The following is a 6,583-nucleotide window of genomic DNA, read 5'->3' on the forward strand; positions in this document are numbered from 1 at the left end:
AGCAGACACCTGCCTTCCAAATTAAAATAAAAACTTTTTGTTCTTTGTCCATATACAAGCCGCACTTTATTAGAAGCCTCACTTTGGGTTCGGACCAAAATTTTAGTAAAAATAGTGCGGCTTATAATGGTGAAATTACTGTACTCCAAACAACATCCTATCACCAGGGAGGTAAAGAAAAAATAAAACCTGTTGAGCAGTTGCTAGAAAAATGAAATGGTGAGAGAAAGAAAAGGAAAATTCTAAAAGCAAATGAAAACACTAAAAGTGGATGGGATGACAATGAGCGCAGGGAAATGGACAACAACTTGCTATAATTACTACTCATAACATCCTGAAGTCACAGAAGAAAGGAAATTATAGAGCTTGTTGAGATCTTTGTTAAAAAAAAAATGAAATGGTTAAAAAAACCATGGAAAAATTCTGGAACCCATTGAAAACCCTAAAAGTGAATGGGATGACAAGAAGAGCAGGGATGTGGACCGAAGCTTGCCCAAATGATGCTCATTGAAATTGCAGGACGAAGGCTGGCATACCCTCTGTAGAGGAAATATGATGAAACGAAACGTGATGCAAAAAAAAAAAAACCCAAATTTTGAAATATGGTGACCACCACGAAATGGCCTCAGATGACAAGAAGTGCAGGCAAATGGACCAAAATAGGCTCAAACTGCTCCAAACAACATCCTAAACCATGAAAGGAAACAAAAATACAGAACCTGTTGAGCAGTTGCTAAAAAATGAAATGGCTAGAGAAAGAAAAGGCAAATTCTGAAAAGAAGTGAAAAAACAGCAAGTGAATGGGATGACATCAAGTGCAGGGATATGGACGAAAGCTTGCCCAAATTATGCTCATTGAATTTGCAGGATTTCATTCAGTATCGTGAAAGTAAATTCGTCCTTTCAGGAAAGGGAACAAAATCCTGAAATCGCAGGACCAAGGCTGAAAAAACCTATGGAGAGGATATATGGTGAAATGAAATATGATGGAAAAAAACCACCGAAATTTGAAAATAGAGGGACCACCAGGAAATGGCCTCAGATTACAAGAAGCAGGTAAGTGGACGAAAACTTGCTGAAATTACTCAAAACAGCATCCTAAAACAAGGAAGGGGAAAAAAATACAGAGCCTGTTTAGGACTTGCTAAAAAACTGAAATGGCAAGAGAAAGAAAAGGCAAATTCTGAAAGCAAGTGAAAAAAAACGAAAAGTGAATGGGATGACAAGAAGTGCAGGGATATGGACCAGATTGCCCAAATGATGCTCATTGAAATCGCAGGATTTCAAGCCCTTTTGTGAAAGGAAATTGGTTCTCGTTCAGGAAAGGGAACAAAATCCTGAAATCGCAGGACAAAGGCTGACAAACTCTCTGGAGAGGAGATATGATGAAATTAAGTGCAATAAAAATAAACCCCCAGAAATACGGAAATATGGTGACCACCATGAAATGGCCTTAGATGACAAGAAGTGCAGGCCAATGGAGTAAACCTTGCTAATTTTACTCCAAACAACACCCTATTACCCTTGGAGAAAAGAAAAAATAGAGCCTGCTGAGCAGTTGCCAAAAAAATTGAAATAGTAAGACAAAGGAAAGAATATTCTGAAAGCAATTAAAAAAAAAATGTTGGGGGATATGGTGGGAGCTTTGGTGGCTTGTATGAAGGAACAGGCCATGAGATTCTCTACTAGGCCTGGCTGCCTAACGTTGTCGTGGGAGCAGACTATGAAGACATGGATATGGGATATGTGACCACAGACACAGTCAATGACGAATGTAGCTGTAATTATAGTTGTGATTAGGGAAACCAGCTGCAAGATGTTGTCCTTGACAATTAATAAGAAGACAGATCAAAAGAAGGGAGTATAGGCAGTTAGATGTCAGCATCCAAAGGACCAGGAAATGGTTTTGGGTATAGACCAAAGCCCCATGTCAACTTACAGTATCATGTATTCGCGTGATCAGTAAACACAAAACAATTGCTGCTAGCATATACACGCGTGGACAGTACCTCTAAGGCAATCATATGTAAGCACAAAGCACGTGGACCTTTGCTTTGCACCATGAATGTAACCCTCAGATGCACAATAAACGAGCATTGATTCTACCTCTACGAGGCTTCATCTTTGACTCTGAAGCGCCCTTTTGCGACACTGAATGGGATGACAAGAATTGAAGGTAAAAGGGCAACAACTTGCTAAAATCACTCCCAATAACATCCTGAAATCACAGAATGAAGGAAAAGATAGAGCCTGTTGAGATCTTTGTAAAAAATGAAATGGTTAAAAAATTCATGGGAAAATTCTGGAACCCAGTGAAAAAACAAAAAGTGAAAGGGATGACAAGAAGTGACAGGATGTGCACCAAGGCTTGCCCAAATGATGCCCATTGAATTTGCAGGATTTCGCCCCTTTTTCTGAAAGGAAATTCCTCCTTTCATGAAAGGGAATAAAGATCTGAAATCACAGGAGAAAGGCTGACAAACCCTCTGGAGAGGAGATATGGTGAAATGAAATGCGATGGAAAAAAACCCCCGAAATTTGGAAATAGAGGGACCACCATGAAATGGCCTCAGATGACAACAAGTACAGGCAAATGGAGCAAAACTTGCTACAATTGCTCCAAACAACTTTCTAACACCAGGTAGGGAAAAAAACATACAGTCTGATGAGCAGTTGCTAAAAATATGAAATGGCATGAGAAAGTAAAGGAAAATTCTGAAAGCAAGTGAAAGGACAAAAAGTGAATGGGATGACAAGAAGTGCATGGAAATGGACAACAACTTGCTATAATTACTCCTGAAAACATCCTGAAATCACAGAAGAAAGGACAAGATAGAGCTTCTTGAGATCGTTGTAAAGAAATGAAGTGGTTCAAAAAATCATGGGAAAATTCTGGAACCAATTGAAAACACTAAAAGTGAATGGGATGACAATTGCAGGGATATGCACCAAAGCTTGCCCAAATGATGCTCATTGAAATCGCAGGATTTTGTTCCCTTTCCTGAAAGGAAATTCCTCCTTTCACATAAAGGAACAAAATCACAAATCACAGGACAAAGCTGAAAAACCTCTGGAGAGAAGATATGATGAAATGAAATGCGATGGGAAAAACCACCCGACCTTTGGAAATATGGTGACCACCATGAAATTGCATCAGATGACTAGAAGTGCAGGTAAATGGACCAAAACTTGCTAAAATTACTCCAAAAACCATCCTAAAACCATTAAGGAAAAAAAGAAAACAGAGCCAGTCGAACAGTTTTGAAAAAAATTAAATGGCGAGAGACAGAAAAGGAAAATTCTGAAAGCAATTAAAAAAAAAAAGTGAATGGGATGACAACAAGTGCTGGGATATGGAACAAAGCTTACGCAAATGATGCTCATTAAAATCACACGATTTCAAGCCCTTTTGTGAAAGGAAGAATTTCCTTTCAGGAAAGGGAAAGAAATCATGAAATCGCAGGACAGAGGCTGACAAAGTCTCTGGAGAGGAGATATGTTGAAACTAAATGCAATGAAAAAAACCCCCAGAAATATGGAGATATGGTGACCACCATGAAATGGCCTTAGATGACAAGAAGTGCAGGCCAATGGAACAAACCTAGCTAGCATTAGTCCAAACAACATCCTAATACCCTTGGAGAAAAGGAAAAATAGAGCCTGCTGAGCAGTTGCCAAAAAAATTGAAATAGTAAGACAAAGGAAAGAATATTCTGAAAGCAAGGGAAAAAACAAAAATTGAAATGTTGGGGGATATGGTGGGAGCTTTGGTGGCTTGTATGAAGGAACAGGCCATGAGATTCTCTACTAGGCCTGGCTGCCTAATGTTGTTGTGGGAGCAGATATGAAGACATGTACATGGGATACGTGACTGGAGACACAGCCACTGATGAATGTAGCTGTAATTGTAGTTGTGATTAGGGAAACCAGCTGCAAGATGTCCTTGACAGTTCATAAGAAGACAGATCAAAAGAAGGGAGTATAGGCAGTTAGATGTCAGCATCCAAAGGACCAGGAAATGGCTTTGAGTACAGGCCAAAGCCCCATGTCAACTTACAGTATCATGTATTCGCGTGATCAGTAAACACAAAACAATTGCTGCTTGAATATACATGCGTAGACAGTACCTCTAAGGCAATCATATGTAAGCACAAAGCACGTGAACCTTTGCTTTGCACCATGAATGTAACCCTCAGATGCACAATAAACGAGCATTGACTCTACCTCTACGAGGCTTCGTCTTTGACTCTGAAGCGCCCTCTTGTGACACTGAATGGGATGACAAGAAGAACAGGTAAAAGGGCAACAACTTGCTAAAATCGCTCCCAATGACGTCCTGAAATCACATAAGAAAGGAAGTGATAGAACTTTTTGAGATCTTTGTAAAAAATGAAATGGTTAAAAAATTCGTGGGAAAATTTGGGAACCTGGTGAAAAAACTTGAAGTGAATGGGATGACAAGAAGTGATGGGATATGGACCAAAGCTTACCCAAATGATGCTCATTAATATCACATGATTTTAATCCCTTTTGTGAAAGAAATATTTTCCTTTCAGGAAAGGGAAAGAAAATCCTGAAATCACAGGAGAAAGGCTGAAAAACCCTCTGGAGAGGAGATATGGTGAAATGAAATGCAGTGGAGAAAACCCCCGAAATTTGGTAATAGGGGGACCACCATGAACTGGCCTCAGATGACAAGAAGTGCAGGCAAATGGAGCAAAACTTGCAAAAATTACTCCAGACAACATCCTAACACCAGGGAGGCAATGGAAAAATAGAGCTGACTGAGCAGTTGTTAAAAAAAATGAAATGGCATGAGAAAGAAAAGGCAAATTCTGAAAGCAAGTGAATATACAAAAAGTGAATGGGATGACAAGAAGTGCATGGAAATGGACAACAACTTGCTAAAATTACTCCTAATAACATCCTGAAAACACAGAAGAAAGGAAAAGATAGAACTTGTTGAGATCTTTGTAAAAAAATGGAATTATTAAAAAAGGAAATTTTTCCATTCAGGAAAGGGAACGAAATCCTGAATTGGCAGGAGAAATGCTGACAAACCCTCTGGAGAGGAGATATGATGAAATGAAATGCGATGGAAAGAAAAACCCTGAAATTTGGAAATAGGGTGTCTTCTATGAAATGGCCTCAGTTGACAAGAAGTGCAGGCAAATGGTCCAACGCTTGCTAAAATTACTCCAAACAACATCCTAATACCATGGAGAGAAAAAAAAAATGGAGTCCGCTGAGCAGTTGCTAAAAAAATGTAATGTCAAGTGAAAGAAAAGACAAATTCTTAAAGCAAGTGAAAAAATGAATAGTGAATAGGATGACAGGAAGTACGTGGAAATGGACAATAACTTGCTAAAATTACTCCTAATGACATGCTGAAATTGCAGAAGAAAGGAAAAGATGGGGCTTGTTGAGATCTTTGTAAAAAAATGAAATAGTTTAAAAAATCATGGGAAAATTCTGAAACCCAGTAAAAACACTAAATGTGAATGGGATGACATCATGTGCAGGGATATGGACCAAAGCTTGCCCAATTGATGCTCATTGAAATCACAGGATTTTGTTCCCTTTCCTGAAAGGAAAATGGTTCGCTTTCAGGAAAGGGAATGAGATTCAGAAATCAGAGGATGAAGTCTGACAAAACCTCTGGAGAGGAGATATGATGAAATGAAATGCGATGAAAATAAAACCCAGGAAATTTGGAAATATGGTGACCACCATGAAATGGCATCAGACAACAAGAAGTGCAGGCAAATGGAGCAAACTTTGCAAAAATTACTCCAAACAACATCCTAAAACCATGATGGGAAAAAAAATAATAGAGTCCGCTGAGCAGTTTTGAAAAAAAATTAAATGGAGAGAGAAAGAAAGGAAATTTCTGAAATCAAGTGAAAAAACTACTAGTCAATCGTATGACAAGAAGTTCATAGAAATGGCAACAACTTGCTAAAATTACTCCTAATAACATCTTGAAGTTACAGAAGAAAGGAAAAGATAGAACTTGTTGAGATCTTTGTAAAAAATGAAAAGGTTAAAAATAGCATGGGAAAATTCTGAAACCCAGTGAAAACACTGGCACCCTGCTCCGTGCCAGCAGCATTCCCAATGAAAGCTGACAGCACAGCAAGCTCCAAGGGCACAAGCACAGCATAAGGAAGAGGTAGCACTTGCTACATCACACCTAGGAAACCGTGTCCATGTGTCCCCTTTGGGGCTCTCTGATACAACACAGGCAACAATAAATAAGGCTTTCAGCAGAAGGCCACCAAGAAGGCTATGGACTGGAGCTCTTATCCTGCAAGGAGGGAGAGAGAACTGAGCTTTTTCAGCCTGGGGAAAAGGAAAAGGGGGCTTCCAAGGGCCCCAAGAGCAGCCCTTCGACAGGCAGCACATGACAAAAACAGCACAGACAGGCTCTTCACAGCCATGCCTGGTGGAAGGGTAATTCTGACAGCCATCAGACACAGGGAGGCGCTGATGAGAGGTAGCACATAGGCGCACAGGAGCAATCTCTCACCAAGGTCAGTCAAAGTGTGCAACAAGCTGCCAAAACAGTTTGTGCAGGCTCTGC

This window comes from Catharus ustulatus, unplaced genomic scaffold (genome assembly GCF_009819885.2).
Source record: "Catharus ustulatus isolate bCatUst1 unplaced genomic scaffold, bCatUst1.pri.v2 scaffold_68_arrow_ctg1, whole genome shotgun sequence".
Lineage (NCBI taxonomy): Eukaryota > Metazoa > Chordata > Aves > Passeriformes > Turdidae > Catharus > Catharus ustulatus.